Genomic DNA, 22,506 nt, shown 5'->3' on the forward strand with positions numbered 1-22,506 from the left:
TGCAGATGACTGCACTTGAGCAAATGAGGGCCAGACAGCAAACACGTCTCCCCTGATTTTGTCTAGTGGATCATCCAGAAAGGAATCCTCCTCAGTGTTCATAAATCTTCCCTCTTCTTTCAAAACAGAAGTGAGTGTGTAGCTATGTGGTCACGGGGCAGATGCCAGGACCAGCAGGTGTGGGTAGGTAAGGTATTTGATACTAGCTTTGACTACTAACATAATAATATCACGAGTGACCACAGTTAACATTCCATATGTGGACTGGCCAAGGACAGCAGGGCTGTGCTTACATATACAAACCTCAACTCTGGCGATGAACTGAGAAGTAACATTTTCTAGACTGCAAACTTTCAGTGAGCAGAAGGCTTGGGGTAGGCCTAGGAGCCATTGTGGAATATATCAAAAGCCTGAGGGGATGGGAATAATTTAGATTATAGTACTCTTTGTTTTACTCTGTACACCATGGGTATTTCACTGTCCTCAAAAGCACGAAGAGCCTAAACATTGCCAAGAGTTGCCTTAGCTGTTAACATTTAGAAGAGGGACAGTTTTAGCAAATTTTACTAGCCAGGAGGTGAAAACAGGACCCTTGCCACAAAGACCATTGAGACCATGGAAGGAAGAAGGAAAGCTTGGCAAAATTTGGGTAGGCTCTTCAGGCAGAGGCTGGAAAAGATTTTCTCCTCTGCAAATCGTGGTTTCTGGACTCTCCAGAGAACCAGAGCTGTTGCAGTGCTGAATAATACTAGCCTATGGCAGAAAGGGTAGCTCTTAGGAGGCTGTAGCTGGTAAATAGACTGAAAACTCATATCCTAAAATTTTGTCAGTGCGACAACATGGGATAGGGTTCATTTTGAGGGGCAAGGCAGTAGACCCGTAAATTGCTTCATACATCACAGAGGAATAATTGCAAGCTGGTTTCCAGAGACCCTGAAAGCAATTTGACATTGCTATATCTAAGTGTAGATTATTCACTTAAGTTGTATGCCTATGTCTTAAAGTTACAAAATTTCATTGTATTTTATCTTTTAGTGTAAAATTGTAGGAATATAGTTCCTTAATTATAGACTGTTTGCATAACTATTATATATACATTTATATATTAATTATATATATATTATTGTTAGTGAAAGTGTGTCACTTGGCTAGGCTTCGCAGTTTCAAAAGACAAGCTGTGTTTCCACTTTCTCTCTGCCACATGTTTGTTGTTTCTTCACTCCACCATCATGGACTCTAAGCCTCTGAAACCATAAACTTTTATAAGTTGCCTTGGTCTTTGTCTTTCATCACAGCAAAAGAGAGATAACTAAGACACATCCATCCTGATAATGTCACTGATTTCCTTCATCACTCACATCCCTGCTTGCAAAATCTCAGTGTCTCAGTCTCAGATCCTTCGCAGACATAAGGCTCAATTCCTAGGCATCTAACCCTTCATAAAGCAACATCAGGAAAAATGACGTTCGAATCATAGGGAGAATGTAGGAAACTCAGTAACCTTGCCTGAAGTCTTAGCTGAAATACTCAGGGAAGAATTGGTTGGTGTGCAGAGGTGAACACACTGACAGACAAATGGTTCTGAGTGCAATTCCATTTTCTGAATCACTCATGGTTCTCAGATCTACGAGGTTGACACAAGCAAGATTTATATTCAGTACATACCTGTACGCTGTACATGTTTTAGAAGCCTAGAGTGCATTTTTTTTAGAGGCAAGTGCAATCATTTTATCTAAAGCACCTTACATATTTTATGAAGGATGATGCAGGGAAACATGTTCAGTCAGTATTATATGTCGGATGTTGGTCAGTGCAGAATCTGTAGCTGCATGGGACTTATTTCTACATAATGGCTGGTTTCTTAGCTAAGTCTCAGGTAGCTTAGTCCTCAGAGGGAAATACTTCTACCCTTCTCTCATGTCTCCCATGAAGCTGTGTCGAGAGGATTGAGTCTCTCCCGTCGCCTGGAGATCGGCGAACATGTTTGTTGTACTAAAAACGAACTGAGACAGCCGCGAAAACTTCTCTCCTTCACACATAGTCTCCTATCACTTCTTGAACTTTCTCTTCATTTGCCTGTTCGGAAAAAGGCTGCTCTATTCTACGCATGGGTAGTGGAGAACAATTAGGTTGCTGTTAAAAAAAAAAAAAAGGACAACTTTTCACACCTGGCTTCCCTGGAGAGAATGGCCAAGTAATTGGTGTGTGGTTTGCAAAAGCAAATCTCCACTCTCATGGCAGGTGTGAACATTCTCTCTTCACATACTGCAGTCGTTGGGGAAAGTGATGGAAGTGTTTTGAGGAGAGAGGCTGCTTGCTCATTGCTTGAAGCTGGCCACTGAATGACAGTCTACTAACAGAGAAGTGGAGAACCACTGTGAAAGGGACTGGTGGATTTAATTTGTTTCTGGGAATGGAGCCTTCTGACACTGTGCTAGGAACTAACCCGTTAGGTATGACTGTGTAAAAATGTTGGCATTCTGAGATGAAGTGATGTGATCACAATGTATCACACAAAGAGGGGTGTTGGGCATACCTTTAAAACACGATATAGGAGGCTAGGAGATGACATAATTAGTAAAATGACTGCTATGTGAACGCAAGGACCTGAGCTCAGTTCTCCAGAATACCCCTCCTCTCCTGCCACCAAAAGCCAACCTGGTGACGTAACACCACCAGGGATAATGCTCACTGGTGCTCACTGGAGCTTACTGGTGTTCCCTGGCCAGTCTAAGCTGGTTGATAAACCCTAGGTTCAGTCAGAGATTCTTCTACACCAGAAACTAAAGTAGGGGTTGGGGAAGACACCCAAGGTCAACCACTGTCCTTCTCAAGCTCATATTACATACATCTGTGCACACACACAAAACACACATATGTAGATATGTATGTATGTACACACATTTATGCACACATGTATACACACATATGCACACACATAGCCAAGTAGATAAATGTGAAAACAAGTATATCCAATGAAAGAAGTTACCAGAGTAGAATATAGTCACCATTTTAAGTATTTGTGTACATATTTGGGTATCTGCATGTGTATTTGTTGTCTATCTGTGTGGTGTCCAGAAAGAGAAAAGAGAGAGAGGGCTTTCACAGAACCTACTAAAAATTGGATATTTATTGTATGGTTGTTAAAGGTGAGAGGAAGCGAACATCAGTGTGAGTGAAAAATAAAAGCAAGAAAATACCAAGTATAGTTATGATATCAATAGCCAATGAATCACTGATGAGGAGAATCTATGAGCCTTGACAGGCAATTAGGCAAGAGTCGTTTCTCTTCTGCGAGCCAGTTGAAGTGGTTATTAACCATGCACAGAGCAACGTGATGGGCTAAAAACAAAAGCCAGTTAAAAATAATATGTCTGCTATTTACTAGGCCTGGGCTTAAATAAAAAGACCCCCAAAAACCCAAAGTAAGAGATTTTATACCCCCAAATAGGACTTAACTGAAAGTGTGCAAACCTCTATTTTTGCAGAGTCCTGACAGCCTGGACTGCTTGAGCTCCCTTGTTCCAGTTCACACGTCCTCCACTTGGCTGATGGCTGTGCTGGAGATCATACTGCACCAGGTCAGCAAGCATTAGCGCAGACTTCAACAGTAAAACAACATCAACTAGAGAAGAGTCCAACAGAAAACGCCACCCAGAAGTGCCCTCTTAGGAAACCAGGGACAATAAAAGATGAAGGAACATGAAAAGACAACACAGCGGGTTGTTGACTGGTTAAATCACCACATAGACTCGCGTCCCTACACAACTCTATGAACAACTGTCCATTCCATTAATTCAATTAAAACAGGTATTGGGTTGTGCTTAATTTAATATGCATGTATAAATACATATATAGATATATAGTTATGACACCCATATATCTCAAATAAGATACTTTCATCAAAATTCATATTGATAAGGTTATATGTAATACATATATAATTCAGTCTGTATATCAATGTATATATTATACACATTGAATCACAGTGCACAGTTTTCATTTCTTTTCTTGGTTTTTCTTCCTTCCTTCCTTCCTTTCTTTCTTTCTTCCTTTCTTTCTTTCTTTCTTTCTTTCTTTCTTTCTTTCTTTCTTTCTTTCTTCCTTCCTTCCTTCCTTCCTTCCTTTCTTTCTTTCTTCCTTTCTTTCTTTCGGGGCAGAGTTACTCTATATATTCCTGGCTGGTCAGGAAACTCACTACATAAAGCAGATTGGCCTTAGTACTCACATAGATTCATCAGGTTTTGCTTCCCAAGTGGTTGGAATAAAGGTGTGCACCACCATGCCAAGAGTTTATTTAATTCCATTGCCTCAATTTTCAAATATTTGTCTGACCACTGTGTACATTAACTAGAGAGGGAAAGAGAATTCTACATGCCTCTATTCATGCAGTATACACTGATATTTCCACCCATTCCTTATATTTAAGTATGCTTCTCTTGAGTTCTTGCCACTGTAATGCAAGAACGCAAATAACCAAAACACATGGAAAGTATATTTCTAAAAGTTAAATGAACTCTATCCATGTTTTGAACTGTTATTGTAATGTCTTCAAGTCTACATCAAGTATATTTGTACTTTTTGAACTAAGTTTTCCCTTCAGAAAGTTAATTCAGGTACTCTTCCTAAACATACCTATTTCTAGGATAATTTTTAAATACTAAAATATACCAAAGATGGCTCAGCAGTTAAGAACACTGACTGCTCTTCCAAAGGTCCTGAGTTCAAACCCCAGCAACCATATGGTGGCTCATAATCATCTGTAATGAGAGCTGATGGCCTCTTCTGGTGTGTCTGAAGACAGCTACAATGTACTTATAAGTAAATAAATCTTTAAAAAAATACCAAATAATTACATTTAAATATGAGAATACATAGATGAAATAGACAACAAAACGCTGCTGAGTTCCACATGTAGTTTTATAGCTGTTGCTAGGTCACAATGACCTGTATTTACATATGCCCCTGTATTTACATATTATATACATGCATATATGATATATGTGTATGTACAAACATATATGATTTATATGTATATAATTGACACACACACACACACACACACACCTCTAGGGCAAGTGGAATTTCAATCAATGTGAGTTGGTAACAAAGCTCACTAGTAACTTCCCACTCTTAGCACAAGACTTTGCCAACACATCTACATTTACTCCCCTGCTTTCTGTGTCATCAGAAAACAGCGCCCTGGTATTTCATTTCCTGCTTCACAGACCAGATATTTTTAGCAACTTGAGGACGTGTGACTGGAAAACATGAGCAGCACTGAGAATTGTATTCCCTCCCAGTCTTCATAGCTAAGGGGAGTTAGAGTTGAACAAGTCCCAGTGCCGCATAGAAACTGAAAAATATTAAATTCACAAGCTTAGACTTTGGCATTGAAACTGACTGTGAAGGTTTTTCTGAGTGGGAAGAAAGGACCACACAAGCTAGGTTTTAGAAATCTCCTGGAAATGGCCAAAATGGCTCACCATTAAACATGTCAGGACTTTAATTCTTTTTATCCCTGAAGTCAAAGGCTTGCGTAGATAAACTGTAGAGTTGTCAAATAAAATAATTATTGCATTTATGGTATTATCCACAATCACATGGATGCATTATCCTACTTATTAATCAAATGTTTAATTCTTCAGGTATGACAGTCAGTAGGCCTTTTGATCATTGTGTTCTTGGTCATGTGACTTTGATCTTTCCTGGGTTGGGTGGCATATCTTAACAGGACATAGGTTTTCTGAGTCAAGGCTGTGGCTGAACAGGGATGCTTAAGTACATTCCTTATGACCCAGGTGGGCTCAGCATATCCCACAGAAGCATTTGATGGACTTGGAAATATTTATGCTTGTGTTGGTACATTTTCTGCACGATCTCCCAGCAGCTGTAAATGAGATGCGAATTTTGACAGCTCCAGCTTCCTGAAGGCAGTGGTTGCTCAGCGATATTGCAGTGACAAGTTTCTAAACCTTAGGAAGTGCAGAGGCTCTGCCACAACTCCATAGTATGTATGGCTCCCCGTTGTGTGGTCAGTCCTCTTCAAAGGGTACTTAGGATGAGCCAGCGCCCCATAGATGGAACCACAGAATGAAACTGAGAGAGCCGGTTGTTTGCCCTTGGAGGAACTGACCTCTCTCTCTTTTGGAAAATGAGCACAGAAGATTTCCTGAGACCAGGTTTCTAAAGCACTTCCGATGTTCCTGCAGACTCAAGGAGACTCGCTGCACTGCCCTTTGCTGTCGTGTTTATCCTGTGACAAATAAAATTAATTCAACCTGTTAGACTGCCAGTATGTTTAGAGTTGGACTTCTCGTTTGGTGTGAAGAGGACCATCTGCGGAATTTTGTACCAACTTCAAGAATATAATGTACTTATAAAATGCTTCTGAACATGGGTTCTGAACGAATCGTTCCATTAGTAAAAATAAAAACCATCAAATGGGTATTGAGCACACTGGACAATAACACACCATTCATTATCCTTATGATAAGGGAGTGGGGAGTGAAGGAGTGGGGCTGGAGAGATAGATGACTCAGTGATTAAGAGCACTGATTGCTTTCCCAGAGGATCTGTCTAATTCCCAGCACCACATAGCAGCCTATAATTCTAGTTCTAGGCGTATGATATTTCATGGTCACCAGGTATGCTCATGGTGAACAGGCAGAACTCCTATAAATATAAAATGAAATAATTTTAAAACAAACAAAACTCAGCTTTCTTGAGACAGAATTCACAAACCATAAAATTAACTACTTGAAGTACCTAGTTCTATGGATTTTAGTGTGATCACAGGGTTGTGTAGTCATTACAATTGATTTTAAAACACTTTATCAGTTGGTTAAAAAAACTGAATCCAATGGCAGTCACTTCTTTTCACCTCTTGTGAACTTTGACCTTTCCCAGACTCAGGTACTAGGAGAATGGGTGGGATGTACTTCGTCTCAGGAATTATGTTCTGGCCTGTTGCTCAGTGATGTGAAGAAGTACTGTAGAAACTTAAAGGGTTCTAGGAAAGGAGTCCCTCAGGTCTCATTAAAGAGTTCTGGGATTATAAGCAATGACCGCCATACCCATCAAGAACAACTGGTTAAACCTTCTTATGCAGAAACTAGATGCATCAAGCATTAATTCTTTTTTTGTTATATTTATTTATTTTTTTATTAACTTGAGTATTTCTTATATACATTTCGAGTGTTATTCCCTTTCCCGGTTTCCGGGCAAACATCCCCCTCCCCCCTCCCCTTCCTTATGGGTGTTCCCCTCCCAACCCTCCCCCCATTGCCGCCCTCCCCCCATAGACTAGTTCACTGGGGGTTCAGTCTTAGCAGGACCCAGGACTTCCCCTTCCACTGGTGCTCTTACTAGGATATTCATTGCTACCTATGGGGTCAGAGTCCAGGGTCAGTCCATGTATAGTCATTAGGTAGTGGCTTAGTCCCTGGAAGCTCTGGTTGCTTGGCATTGTTGTACTTTTGGGGTCTCGAGCCCCTTCAAGCTCTTCCAGTTCTTTCTCTGATTCCTTCAACAGGGGACCTATTCTCAGTTCAGTGGTTTGCTGCTGACATTCGCCTCTGTATTTGCTGTATTCTGGCTGTGTCTCTCAGGAGTGATCTACATCCGGCTCCTGTCAGTCTGCACTTCTTTGCTTCATCCATCTTGTCTGATTGGGTGGCTGTATATGTATGGGCCACATGTGGGGCAGGCTCTGAATGGGTGTTCCTTCAGTCTCTGTTTTAATCTTTGCCTCTCCCTTCCCTGCCAAGGGTATTCTTTTTCCTCATTTAAAGAAGGAGTGAGGCATTCACATTTTGATCATCCGTCTTGAGTTTCGTTTGTTCTAGGGATCTAGGGTAATTCAAGCATTTGGGCTAATAGCCACTTATCAATGAGTGCATACCATGTATGTCTTTCTGTGATTGAGTTAGCTCACTCAGGATGATATTTTCCAGTTGCAACCATTTGCCTACGAATTTCATAAAGTCGTTGTTTTTGATAGCTGAGTAATATTCCATTGTGTAGATGTACCACATTTTCTGTATCCATTCCTCTGTTGAAGGGCATCTGGGTTCTTTCCATTTTCTGGCTATTATAAATAAGGCTGCAATGAACATAGTGGAGCACGTGTCTCTTTTATATGTTGAGGCATTTTTTGGGTATATGCCCAAGAGAGGTATAGCTGGATCCTCAGGCAGTTCAATGTCCAATTTTCTGAGGAACTTCCAGACTGATTTCCAGAATGGTTTTACCAGTATGCAATCCCACCAACAATGGAGGAGTGTTCCTCTTTCTCCACATCCTCGCCAGCATCTGCTGTCACCTGAGTTTTTGATCTTAGCCATTCTCACTGGTGTGAGGTGAAATCTCAGGGTTGTTTTGATTTGCATTTCCCTTATGACTAAAGATGTTGAACATTTCTTTAGGTGTTTCTCAGCCATTCGGCATTCCTCAGCTGTGAATTCTTTGTTTAGCTCTGAACCCCATTTTTTAATAGGGTTATTTGTTTCCCTGCGGTCTAACTTCTTGAGTTCTTTGTATATTTTGGATATAAGGCCTCTATCTGTTGTAGGATTGGTAAAGATCTTTTCCCAATCTGTTGGTTGCCGTTTTGTCCTAACCACAGTGTCCTTTGCCTTACAGAAGCTTTGCAGTTTTATGAGATCCCATTTGTCGATTCTTGATCTTAGAGCATAAGCCATTGGTGTTTTGTTCAGGAAATTTTTTCCAGTGCCCATGTGTTCCAGAGGCTTCCCTAGTTTTTCTTCTATTAGTTTGAGTGTGTCTGGTTTGATGTGGAGGTCCTTGATCCACTTGGACTTAAGCTTTGTACAGGGTGATAAGCATGGATCGATCTGCATTCTTCTACATGTTGCCCTCCAGTTGAACCAGCACCATTTGCTGAAAATGCTATCTTTTTTCCATTGGATGGTTTTGGCTCCTTTGTCAAAAATCAAGTGACCATAGGTGTGTGGGTTCATTTCTGGGTCTTCAATTCTATTCCATTGGTCTATCTGTCTGTCTCTGTACCAATACCATGCAGTTTTTATCACTATTGCTCTGTAATACTGCTTGAGTTCAGGGATAGTGATTCCCCCTGAAGTCCTTTTATTGTTGAGGATAGCTTTAGCTATCCTGGGTTTTTTGTTATTCCAGATGAATTTGCAAATTGTTCTGTCTAACTCTTTGAAGAATTGGATTGGTATTTTGATGGGGATTGCATTGAATCTGTAGATTGCTTTTGGTAAAATGGCCATTTTTACTATATTAATCCTGCCAATCCATGAGCATGGGAGATCTTTCCATCTTCTGAGGTCTTCTTCAATTTCTTTCCTCAGTGTCTTGAAGTTCTTATTGTACAGATCTTTTACTTGCTTGGTTAAAGTCACACCGAGGTACTTTATATTATTTGGGTCTATTATGAAGGGTGTCGTTTCCCTAATTTCTTTCTCGGCTTGTTTCTCTTGTGTATAGAGGAAGGCAACTGATTTATTTGAGTTAATTTTATACCCAGCCACTTTGCTGAAGTTGTTTATCAGCTTTAGTAGTTCTCTGGTGGAACTTTTGGGATCACTTACATATACTATCATGTCATCTGCAAATAGTGATATTTTGACCTCTTCTTTTCCGATCTCTATCCCCTTGATCTCCTTTTGTTGTCTGATTGCTCTGGCTAGAACTTCAAGAACTATATTGAATAAGTAGGGAGAGAGTGGGCAGCCTTGTCTAGTCCCTGATTTTAGTGGGATTGCTTCAAGTTTCTCTCCATTTAGTTTAATGTTAGCAACTGGTTTGCTGTATATGGTTTTTACTATGTTTAGGTATGGGCCTTGAATTCCTATTCTTTCCAGGACTTTTATCATGAAGGGGTGTTGAATTTTGTCAAATGCTTTCTCAGCATCTAATGAAATGATCATGTGGTTCTGTTCTTTCAGTTTGTTTATATAATGGATCACGTTGATGGTTTTCCGTACATTAAACCATCCCTGCATGCCTGGGATGAAGCCTACTTGATCATGGTGGATGATTGTTTTGATGTGCTCTTGAATTCGGTTTGCCAGAATTTAATTGAGTATTTTTGCGTCGATATTCATAAGGGAAATTGGTCTGAAGTTCTCTTTCTTTGTTGGGTCTTTGTGTGGTTTAGGTATAAGAGTAATTGTGGCTTCATAGAAGGAATTCGGTAGTGCTCCATCTGTTTCAATTTTGTGGAATAGTTTGGATAATATTGGTATGAGGTCTTCTATGAAGGTTTGATAGAATTCTGCACTAAACCCGTCTGGACCTGGGCTCTTTTTGGTTGGGAGACCTTTAATGACTGCTTCTATTTCCTTAGGAGTTATGGGGTTGTTTAACTGGTTTATCTGTTCCTGATTTAACTTCGATACCTGGTATCTGTCTAGGAAATTGTCCATTTCCTGAAGATTTTCAAATTTTGTTGAATATAGGTTTTCATAGTAAGATCTGATGATTTTTGGAATTTCCTCTGAATCTGTAGTTATGTCTCCCTTTTCATTTCTGATTTTGTTAATTTGGACGCACTCTCTGTGTCCTCTCGTTAGTCTGGCTAAGGGTTTATCTATCTTGTTGATTTTCTCAAAGAACCAACTTTTGGTTCTGTTGATTCTTTCTATGGTCCTTTTTGTTTCTACTTGGTTGATTTCAGCTCTGAGTTTGATTATTTCCTGCCTTCTACTCCTCCTGGGTGTATTTGCTTCTTTTTGTTCTAGAGCTTTTAGGTGTGCTGTCAAGCTGCTGACATATGCTCTTTCCTGTTTCTTTCTGCAGCCACGCAGCGCTATGAGTTTTCCTCTTAGCACAGCTTTCATTGTGTCCCATAAGTTTGGGTATGTTGTATCTTCATTTTCATTAAATTCTAAAAAGTTTTTAATTTCTTTCTTTATTTCTTCCTTGACCAGGTTATCATTGAGTAGAGCATTGTTCAATTTCCACGTATATGTGGGCATTCTTCCCTTATTGTTATTGAAGACCAGTTTTAGGCCGTGGTGGTCCGATAGCACGCATGGGATTATTTCTATCTTTCTGTACCTGTTGAGGCCCGTTTTTTGACCAATTATATGGTCAATTTTGGAGAAAGTACCATGAGGAGCTGAGAAGAAGGTATATCCTTTTGCTTAAGGATAGAATGTTCTATAAATATCCGTTAAGTCCATTTGGCTCATGACTTCTCTTAGTCTGTCGACATCACTGTTTAATTTCTGTTTCCATGATCTGTCCATTGATGAGAGTGGGGTGTTGAAATCTCCCACTATTATTGTGTGAGGTGCAATGTGTGTTTTGAGCTTTAGTAAGGTTTCTGTTACGTATGTAGGTGCCCTTGTATTTGGGGCATAGATATTTAGGATTGAGAGTTCATCTTGGTGGATTTTTCCTTTGATGAATATGAAGTGTCCTTCCTTATCTTTTTTGATGACTTTTAGTTGAAAATTGATTTTATTTGATATTAGAATGGCTACTCCAGCTTGCTTCTTCTGACCATTTGCTTGGAATTTTGTTTTCCAGCCTTTCACTCTGAGGTAGTGTCTGTCTTTGTCTCTGAGGTGTGTTTCCTGTAGTCAGCAGAATGCAGGGTCCTCGTTGCGTATCCAGTTTGTTAATCTATGTCTTTTTATTGGGGAGTTGAGGCCATTGATATTGAGAGATATTAAGGAATAGTGATTATTGTTTCCCTTTATATTGATATTTGGATGTGAGGTTATGTTTGTGTGCTTTCATTCTCTTTGTTTTGTTGCCAAGACGATTAGTTTCTTGCTTCTTCTAGGGTATAGCTTGCCTCCTTATGTTGGGCTTTACCCTTTATTATCCTTTGTAGTGCTGGATTTGTAGAAAGATATTGTGTAAATTTGGTTTTCTCATGGAATATCTTGGTTTCTCCATCAATGTTAATTGAGAGTTTTGCTGGATACAGTAACCTGGGCTGGCATTTGTGTTCTCTTAGTGTCTGTATGACATCAGTCCAGGGTCTTCTGGCCTTCATAGTTTCTGGCGAGAAGTCTGGTGTGATTCTGATAGGTCTGCCTTTATATGTTACTTGACCTTTTTCCCTTACTGCTTTTAATATTCTTTCTTTATTTTGTGCGTTTGGTGTTTTGACAATTATGTGACGGGAGGTGTTTCTTTTCTGGTCCAATCTATTTGGAGTTCTGTAGGCTTCTTGTATGTCTATGGGTATCTCTTTTTTTAGGTTAGGGAAGTTTTCTTCTATGATTTTGTTGAAGATATTTACTGGTCCTTTGAGCTGGGAGTCTTCACTCTTTTCTATACCTATTATCCTTAGGTTTGATCTTCTCATTGAGTCCTGGATTTCCTGTATGTTTTGGACCAGTAGCTTTTTCTGCTTTACATTATCTTTGACAGTTGAGTCAATGATTTCTATGGAATCTTCTGATCCTGAGATTCTCTCTTCCATCTCTTGTATTGTGTTGGTGAAGCTTGTATCTACAGCTCCTTGTCTCTTCTTTTGGTTTTCTATATCCAGGGTTGTTTCCATGTGTTCTTTCTTGATTGCTTCTATTTCCATTTTTAATTCCTTCAACTGTTTGATTGTGTTTTCCTGGAATTCTTTCAGGGATTTTTGCGATTATTTCAGGGATTTTTGCGATTCCTCTCTGTAGGCTTCTACTTGTTTATTAATGTTTTCCTGTGTTTCCCTAAGGGAGTTCTTCACGTCTTTCTTGAAGTCCTCCAGCATCATGATCAAATATGATTTTGAAACTAGATCTTGCTTTTCTGGTGTGTTTGGATATTCCATGTTTGTTTTGGTGGGAGAATTGGGCTCCGATGGTGCCATGTAGTCTTGGTTTCTGTTGCTTGGGTTCCTGCGCTTGCCTCTCGCCATCAGATTATCTCTAGTGTTACTTTGTTCTGCTATTTCTGACAGTGGCTAGACTGTCGTATAAGACTGTGTGTCAGGAGTGCTGTAGACCTGTTTTCTTCTCTTTCAGTCAGTTATGGGGACAGAGTGTTCTGCTTTCGGGCGTGTAGTCTTTCCTCTCTACAGGTCTTCAGCTGTTCCTGTGGGCCTGTGTCTTGAGTTCACCAGGCAGCTTTCTTGCAGCAGAAAATTTGGTCTTACCTGTGGTCCTGAGGCTCAAGTTCGCTCGTGGGGTGCTGCCCATGGGCTCTCTGCAGCGGCAGCAACCAGGAAGACCTGTGCCGCCCCTTCCAGGAGCTTCAGTGCACCAGGGTTCCAGATGGTCTTTGGCTTTTTCCTCTGGCGTCCGAGATGTGTGTGCAGGGAGCAGTCTCTTCTGGTTTCCCAGGCTTGTGTCCCTCTCTGAAGGTTTAGCTCTCCCTCCCACAGGATTTGGGTGCAGAGAACTGTTTATCCGGTCTGTTTCTTTCAGGTTCTGGTGGTGTCTCAGGCAGGGGTCCTGCCGCTCCTGGGCCCTCCCCCACGGGAGCCCAGAGGCCTTATACAGTTTCCTCTTGGGCCAGGGATGTGGGCAGGGGTGAGCAGTGTTGGTGGTCTCTTCGCTCTGCAGCCTCAGGAGTGCCCACCTGACCAGGCGGTTTGGTCTCACTCTTACCGGGTCTGGGAGCAGAGAGCTGCTGCGGGCCGGGATCCGCGGGTGTGGGACTTCCGGTAAACACAGAATGTGCCCGGTCCTAGAGAAATTCTGCTTCCGTGTGTCCCAAGCTCACCAGGCAGCTTTCTTGCAGCAGAAAATTTGGTCTTACCTGTGGTCCCGAGGCTCAGGTTCGCTCGTGGGGTGCTTCCCAGGTGCTCTCTGCAGCGGCAGCAACCAGGAAGACCTGTGCCGCCCCTTCCAGGAGCTTCTGTGCACCAGGGTTCCAGATGGTCTTTGGCTTTTTCCTCTGGCGTCCGAGATGTGTGTGCAGGGAGCAGTCTCTTCTGGTTTCCCAGGCTTGTCTGCCTCTCTGAAGGTTTAGCTCTCCCTCCCATGGGATTTGGGTGCAGAGAACTCCAAGCATTAATTCTTATTCTACTCTTTGCATAGTCCCCACAGTTGTAATCTCCTGCCTGTGAGATGCATTTTCTCACTTCTGGATTTGAACCTGCTCATTGTGGACAAGTGGAGTCCTCTAATGTATGCTTTTAGAACCTGGCCTATTCGACCTAGCATCAGTTTATTAAGGGTCAGTGGTAAACGCTCCATTGTGTGTATCCTCCCCATTTTATTTAAACATTCACCTGTTGGTAGCCACCACTAATCTTCCACCAGGCATCATCTTCCATCTGTTGGTTACTACAAGGAAGGATGCAGGGAACTTTGGCTTACAAATGTTGATTGAGGTTCTTGGCTCCAATCCTTTTGGCTATGGACCTAGCAATAGAGTTGCTGGGTCAAATAACACTGTTCGAGGAGATATCATGCTGATTTCTAAAATACACTAATTTAGATTCCTATCAGCAAATATAAGACCTCCATTTTTCCCAGAGCCTTAGCAACACTTCTGTTAGAGACTGAGTTATAAATTTTGTGTATGTATATATTTCTATGTATATAGGTTACAAACACACACACACACACACACACACACACACACACACACACACACACACTCACACGCTGAGACCAGCAGAAGGCATTGGGTCTTTGGAACTGAAGGTACAGACGTTTGTGAGCTTCCTGACTTGGGTGCTGGAAACTTAACTCAGGACCTCTAGAAGAACAGGAAGCACTCTTAACCACCAGGGCATAGCTCCAGTCTCAAAGGGTTGACCCAGGCTAGGCTTGAACTACTCTGCTCCTGTCTCTTCAGCATATTCTACTAGTGTTTGTTGCCACAACTGCCTTAATCTTTTCATTACAGCCATGATAGAAAATGTACACCAAGCACATTTCATTTCTAGTTTGATTTGCATTTGATTTACATAATTATTCACTGTTGGTTAATAAACTTACCTTTAAAAATGCCTTCAAAATAACTTTGTTTACAGTGTGGTGGTTTAAATGAGAAATATCTCCCATAGGTGCATGCATTTGAACATGGGTTCTGTTGGGAGCACTGTTTGGGAGGTTATAGAAAGGTACATCTTTTCTGGAGAATTATATCACAAGAGGTGAACTTTGAAGGTTTATAGCTTCTTCCCTCTCCAGTTTACAATCTCTCTTTTATGTTATGGTTGAAGATGTTTCCTTTCAGCTTCTTCTTCTGGGTTGCTACCACACCTCTCCCTCATTGTGTACTCTTCTTGTAGAACGATGAGGCCAAATAAACTCTTACTGCTATCAGTAACTTTGGTCATGAGATTTTATCACAGCCACAGAGAAGTAATTAATATAACATGGTGTAGGGATGTGCATGTGTGTGTGTGGGGAGAGGTGCATATGTGTGTGTAGGGAAGTACATGTGTGTTGGGAGATGCATGTGTGTAAGGAGGTGCATGTGTGTAGGGAAGTGCATGTGTGTGTAGGTATGTACATGTGTGTGGGAGGTACATGCGTGTGGGGTAATGCAGGTGTGTGGTGCATTTGTATGGTGTGGTGCATGTGTGCAGGAAGGTACATGTGTGCAGGAAGATGCATGTGTGCATGAAGGTGCATGTGTGTGTGCAGAGATGCATGTGTATAGGGAGGTGCATGTGTGTGGGGAGGCACATGTGTGTGGGGAGGTACATGTATGTGGGGTGGTGCATGTGTGTGATATGGTGCATGCTTGAGGCCTTCTTCAGAAATGCCAATCATCTCCTTTGAAAGATTTTCTCACTGGCCTGGAGCTCACCTCTTAGATTTGCTGTCTGGTGAGCCTTGCCTATTCTCTTTTCTCTGCCTCCCAGTACTAATATTACAAGCACGTGCCACCATGCCCAGCCTTTTATGTGTCCTAGAGTCAAACTCAAGTCCTCCTTCTTGCAAGTAAAGCACTTTACTGACTGAGCAAAGACACGGGAGGGTCTAAGTGTCTTTTCATGTGTGTGTTGCCCTTGCTTATTCTGATACTGCCAGAGTATCTGATACGAACTTAAGAAAGCAATAGACTTTGGACAATTTCCTGATGATGTTATTCTCTTTTAGCCAGTAGGAATTTCCAAGGGGGATTTACCTTAAACAGGAACTACAGAAGTGTGAAGGGACATATTCTTTAAGTTATTGCTGATTTTTCAAAACAGCAAATTAGATTGGTAACATTTTGAAATAGCAGTCTTTTCACTTCATGTTTGAAATGTATGAAGCTATTATCAAGATCTAGAAATATGGAGACATATGTGGTACTTATGGCGTGTTGCTGAATGAACAAAGTAGGTCACTGGGTAATACCCCACCTTGTGGTATATTCCATCTGGGGCACTGGTGCTGAAATGTTCACCTCCTTTTGTTACTGAGTGAGGAGGTTCACAGCAGGGCAACCAGTGGAAACGCACAGGTGCCCACGTTTAGTTTGCTTTTTGCTGCAGTTTTATCTTCTGTTAAAATTTATTTGCTTTAATTGCATGTTTTATTTTGTGTGTGTGTGTGTGTGTGTGTGTCTGTCTGTCTGTCTGTCTGTCTGCATACTTAGTGTGGTGCCCTTGTAAACCGTGGCATACTCGTGGAGGTCAGAGAATAATTTACTGCAGTTGGATTTCTCGTTTCAAATGCGAGTCCCTAAAGGTCAGAGCATTATATTTGGGTCATCAAGCTTGGTGGCAAGAGCCTTTCTCACTGAGCCATCTTGCCCGCCCTTTTTCTGATAAAACCCAGGAAGGAAATCAGTGTGTCTGTGGAGGTCTTCTGCAATAAATCTGCTTCAAGGAAAAAAGAGTTCTGTTCTGCGCCATTTCTGTTGCTCACTTCTCTTACTGCTCGGGATCCTCCTGCTAGGACCTTGGATTCTTGCCTTCAAGCCAGAGAAGAAGCTGAATAAATGGCATTAATGGGAACTTGTGAGACAGGAAACACATGAGCCTGTTTGCATTGATTCCCCTGCAATAATTACACAGGTTTAATTACAGCATATAAATTGAGATCAATACACCTAAATCAACAGGCACCACATTAAAAAAATGCTGATTTTTACAAGTCCTAATGGGACCAGACAGGAGTGGGTTCCTGGTGGACAGTTCTACTACACCTGTCTTTGAAGGGAAGTTTTGGGGATGGTGAAGGAGAACTTGAAGCCATTTGCCAATTCAGCACCCAGTATCAAATGAGAAGGTCTAGGGTGATCGGTCTTCAGAACTTTGTGTCAATCACATCCATGTCCATAGGACTGCATGTGGGCCAGAAGATCACCCTGCATCAGATCCCTAGAAAGTCCCACCACTTTGCTAAAATTGGCTAAGCTGCACATGGTTGAATCCTAGAAACATGTGACAGCCCAGACTTTGGATTCCTGCTTGTCTCTCCACACAACTGTGCTGCTAATATTGTTAGTGTTCAATACTTGTTTGATGATTGACTGAATGAATGTATTGCATGCAGGCTTAGTAATTTGGTCATAAAAGGCCCACATAGAAGCTAAGCCAATCACAAGAGAAAGACCTTCCTTTGTCTCAGTGTAGTGAAGTTGCTTCTTGACGCTCTTCTCACTTGTTCCTGTTCTTCTGTAGCTTACACTATCCATGAATTGTATACTGCCCATGCTCCTCCCCCAACACACACACAAAGACACACACACACACACACACACACACTCAGACACACACACCAGGGAAGGAAATGTCTGACATAAATTAATTCTTTATTTCAATGGCGAACAATTTATATTATCATGACAAGTACAGAAAACAAACTTTTGATATCCTACCCTCCACCAGAAAGAAGTTGAAGGTTTAACTGCTTGTCTTTGCAGAAATTTCTATGCATGGATACATGAATACATGCATTTGAGGAGCTAGTAAAACACAAATTAAAGTTGTCTTTTTATCAGAAGGGCAAGTTGAACAGTGGCTAACATACTTGCCAAACACGTATAAGAGCCTGGGTTTGGATCTCTATCATCAATGTAACAAACTAGCATCTGGGTGCTTTTCAGGAACCCCAACAGTGGGTGGCACAGACACACAGACATCGTGCTGGCTAGCAATGGTGAAACAGCAGATGCCAAGTTCAGTGAGAAATTCTGTCTCCACAGAACCAGATAGATCTTAGAATCTTTCAGTCCCATCTTCAGTAATGGTTCATAACCCTTGGAGAGAAAGTGTAATGTAGATGTGCTGTGTGCATGTGAGACCCCACCCACCCACACGCACACACTGATCCTCTCCACTTCGTTCAGTTGTGAGTGTCTAAGTTAACCACCACCAACTGCACAAAGAATCTTAGAATTCAGGAGAACCAGAGCAAAACAATGTCTTCAGACATGAGAGAACGTTGCACTCATAAACTTATAGCAGCTGCAGCTGCCTCCACAGGGTTAAACCAGGCAACATTGCATGCATTGAGAACAGACTCATGCGTTTCTATTCTTTGCTGAAGAGTTGTTTGATGGATTCCAGAAAAGGGAGAGTCGGGTTTCTTTAATGGTGTGGCTACTGGTAGGTTAACCATACTCCAGAAATAGTTCCACATCCAGAAGTATATGGACAGCACAAGTTGAAATTGATGGGTTATTATGTATAATATATATATATATATATATATATATATATATATATATATATATGGACACAAAGCACAAAGTTGGGCATGGACTTGAGAGGAAATACTGGTAAATATGATCAAAATACATTGTATAAAATTTTCTGAAACGACCGGAAGTCCCACACCGGCGGATCCCGGACCGCAGCAGCTCTCTGCTCCCAAACCCCGTGGGAGAGAGACCTCACCGCCTGATCAGGTGGGCACTCCTGAGGCTGCAGAGCGGAGGAGACCACCAACACTGCCCACCCCTGCCCACATCCCTGGCCCAAGAGGCAACTGTATAAGGCCTCTGGGTTCCCGTAGGGGAGGGCCCGGGAGCGGCAGGACCCCTGCGCCTGAGACACTGCCGGAACCTGAAGGAAACAGACCGGATAAACAGTTCTCTGCACCCAAATCCCATGGGAGGGAGAGCTGAACCTTCAGAGAGGCGGACACGCCTGGGAAACCAGAAGAGACTGCACTCTGTGCACATCCAGGCGCCAGAGGAAAACACCAAACGCCATCTGGAACCCTGGTGCACGGAGGCTCCCGGAAAGAGCGGCGCAGATCTTCCCGGTTGCTGCCACAGCGGAGAGGACTTAGGCAGTACCCCACGAGCAAACTTGAGCCTTGGATCTGCAGGTAGGACCAACTTTTCCCTTGCAAGAAACCTGCCTGGTGAACTCAGGACACACAGAGGCAAAATTCCTCTAAGGCCGGGCACTTCCTGTGTTTATCGGAAGTCCCACACCGGCGGATCCCGGACCGAAGCAGCTCTCTGCTCCCAAACCCCGTGGGAGAGAGACCCCACCGCCTGATCAGGTGGGCACTCCTGAGGCTGCAGAGCGGAGGAGACCACCAACACTGCCCACCCCTGCCCACATCCCTGGCCCAAGAGGCAACTGTATAAGGCCTCTGGGTTCCCGTAGGGGAGGGCCCGGGAGCGGCAGGACCCCTGCGCCTGAGACACTGCCGGAACCTGAAGGAAACAGACCGGATAAACAGTTCTCTGCACCCAAATCCCATGGGAGGGAGAGCTGAACCTTCAGAGAGGCGGACACGCCTGGGAAACCAGAAGAGACTGCACTCTGTGCACATCCAGGCGCCAGAGGAAAACACCAAACGTCATCTGAAACCCTGGTGCACGAGGGCTCCCAGAAGGAGCGGCACAGATTTTCCCGGTTGCTGCCACAGCAGAGAGGACTTAGGCAGTACCCCGCGAGCAAACTTGAGCCTTGGAACCACAGGTAGGACCAATTTTTCCCCTGCAAGAAACCTGCCTGGTGAACTCAAGACACAGGCCCACAGGAACAGCTGAAGACCTGTAGAGAGGAAAAACTACACGCCCGAAAGCAGAACACTCTGTCCCCATAACTGGCTGAAAGAAAACAGGAAAACAGGTCTACAGCACTCCTGACACACAGGTTATAGGACAGTCTAGCCACAGTCAGAAATAGCAGAACAAAGTAACACTAGAGATAATCTGATGGCGAGAGGCAAGCACAGGAACCCAAGCAACAGAAACCAAGACTACATGGCATCATCGGAGCCCAATTCTCCCACCAAAGCAAACACGGAATATCCAAACACACCAGAAAAGCAAGACCTAGTTTCAAAATCATATTTGATCATGATGCTGGAGGACTTCAAGAAAGACATAAAGAACTCCCTTAGAGAACAAGTAGAAGCCTACAGAGAGGAATCGCAAAAATCCCTGAAAGAATTCCAGGAAAACACAATCAAACAGTTGAAGGAATTAAAAATGGAAATAGAAGCAATCAAGAAAGAACACATGGAAACAACCCTGGACATAGAAAATCAAAAGAAAAGACAAGGAGCTGTAGATACAAGCTTCACCAACAGAATTCAAGAGATGGAAGAGAGAATCTCGGGAGCAGAAGATTCCATAGAAATCATTGACTCAACTGTCAAAGATAATGTAAAGCAGAAAAAGCTACTGGTCCAAAACATACAGGAAATCCAGGACTCAATGAGAAGATCAAACCTAAGGATAATAGGTATAGAAGAGAGTGAAGACTCCCAGCTCAAAGGACCAGTAAATATCTTCAACAAAATCATAGAAGAAAACTTCCCTAACCTAAAAAAAGAGATACCCATAGGCATACAAGAAGCCTACAGAACTCCAAATAGATTGGACCAGAAAAGAAACACCTCCCGTCACATAATTGTCAAAACACCAAACGCACAAAATAAAGAAAGAATATTAAAAGCAGTAAGGGAAAAAGGTCAAATAACATATAAAGGGAGACCTATCAGAATCACACCAGACTTTTCGCCAGAAACTATGAAGGCCAGAAGATCCTGGACAGATGTCATACAGACCCTAAGAGAACACAAATGCCAGCCCAGGTTACTGTATCCTGCAAAACTCTCAATTAACATAGATGGAGAAACCAAGATATTCCATGACAAAACCAAATTTACACAATATCTTTCTACAAATCCAGCACTACAAAGGATAATAAAGGGTAAAGCCCAACATAAGGAGGCAAGCTATACCCTAGAAGCAAGAAACTAATCATCTTGGCAAAAAAACAAAGAGAATGAAAGCACACAATCATAACCTCACTTCCAAATATGAATATAACGGGAAGCAATAATCACTATTCCTTAATATCTCTCAATATCAATGGCCTCAACTCCCCAATAAAAAGACATAGGTTAACAAACTGGATACGCAACGAGGACCCTGCATTCTGCTGCCTACAGGAAACACACCTCAGAGACAAAGACAGACATTACCTCAGAGTGAAAGGCTGGAAAACAATTTTCCAAGCAAATGGTCAGAAGAAGCAAGCTGGAGTAGCCATTCTAATATCAAATAAAATCAATTTCCAACTAAAAGTCATCAAAAAAGATAAGGAAGGACACTTCATATTCATCAAAGGAAAAATCCACCAAGATGAACTCTCAATCCTAAATATCTATGCCCCAAATACAAGGGCACCTACATATGTAAAAGAAACCTTACTAAATCTCAAAACATACATTGCACCTCACACAATAATAGTGGGAGATTTCAACACCCCACTCTCATCAATGGACAGATCATGGAAACAGAAATTAAACAGAGATGTAGACAGACTAAGAGAAGTCATGAGCCAAATGGACTTAACGGATATTTATAGAACATTCTATCCTAAAGCAAAAGGATATACCTTCTTCTCAGCTCCTCATGGTACTTTCTCCAAAATTGACCATATAATTGGTCAAAAAACGGGCCTCAACAGGTACAGAAAGATAGAAATAATCCCATGCGTGCTATCGGACCACCACGGCCTAAAACTGGTCTTCAATAACAATAAGGGAAGAATGCCCACATATACGTGGAAATTGAACAATGCTCTACTCAATGATAACCTGGTCAAGGAAGAAATAAAGAAAGAAATTAAAAACTTTTTAGAATTTAATGAAAATGAAGGTACAACATACCCAAACTTATGGGACACAATGAAAGCTGTGCTAAGAGGAAAACTCATAGCGCTGAGTGCCTGCAGAAAGAAACAGGAAAGAGCATATGTCAGCAGCTTGACAGCACACCTAAAAGCTCTAGAACAAAAAGAAGCAAATACACCCAGGAGGAGTAGAAGGCAGGAAATAATCAAACTCAGAGCTGAAATCAACCAAGTAGAAACAAAAAGGACCATAGAAAGAATCAACAGAACCAAAAGTTGGTTCTTTGAGAAAATCAACAAGATAGATAAACCCTTAGCCAGACTAACGAGAGGACACAGAGAGTGCGTCCAAATTAACAAAATCAGAAATGAAAAGGAGACATAACTACAGATTCAGAGGAAATTCAAAAAATCATCAGATCTTACTATAAAAACCTATATTCAACAAAACTTGAAAATCTTCAGGAAATGGACAATTTCCTAGACAGATACCAGGTATCGAAGTTAAATCAGGAACAGATAAACCAGTTAAACAACCCCATAACTCCTAAGGAAATAGA

The 22,506-nt window shown here is 41.9% G+C and overlaps 1 long non-coding RNA gene across 1 annotated transcript in view; it reads left to right on the forward strand.

Moving 5' to 3' along the window:
* Positions 1-6,456, forward strand: part of LOC148002487 (uncharacterized) — a 61,276-nt gene extending 54,820 nt beyond the window's left edge. Inside the window, exon 2 of the long non-coding RNA XR_015633221.1 lies at positions 3,489-6,456. This is a non-coding gene — a long non-coding RNA (uncharacterized LOC148002487). The remainder of the gene's footprint in view (positions 1-3,488) is intronic.
* The last annotated feature ends 16,050 nt before the right edge of the window (positions 6,457-22,506 follow it).

The sequence above is a fragment of the Rattus norvegicus genome, chromosome 11, assembly GCF_021556685.1.
Source record: "Rattus norvegicus strain SHRSP/BbbUtx chromosome 11, alternate assembly SHRSP_T2T, whole genome shotgun sequence".
Classification (NCBI taxonomy): domain Eukaryota; kingdom Metazoa; phylum Chordata; class Mammalia; order Rodentia; family Muridae; genus Rattus; species Rattus norvegicus.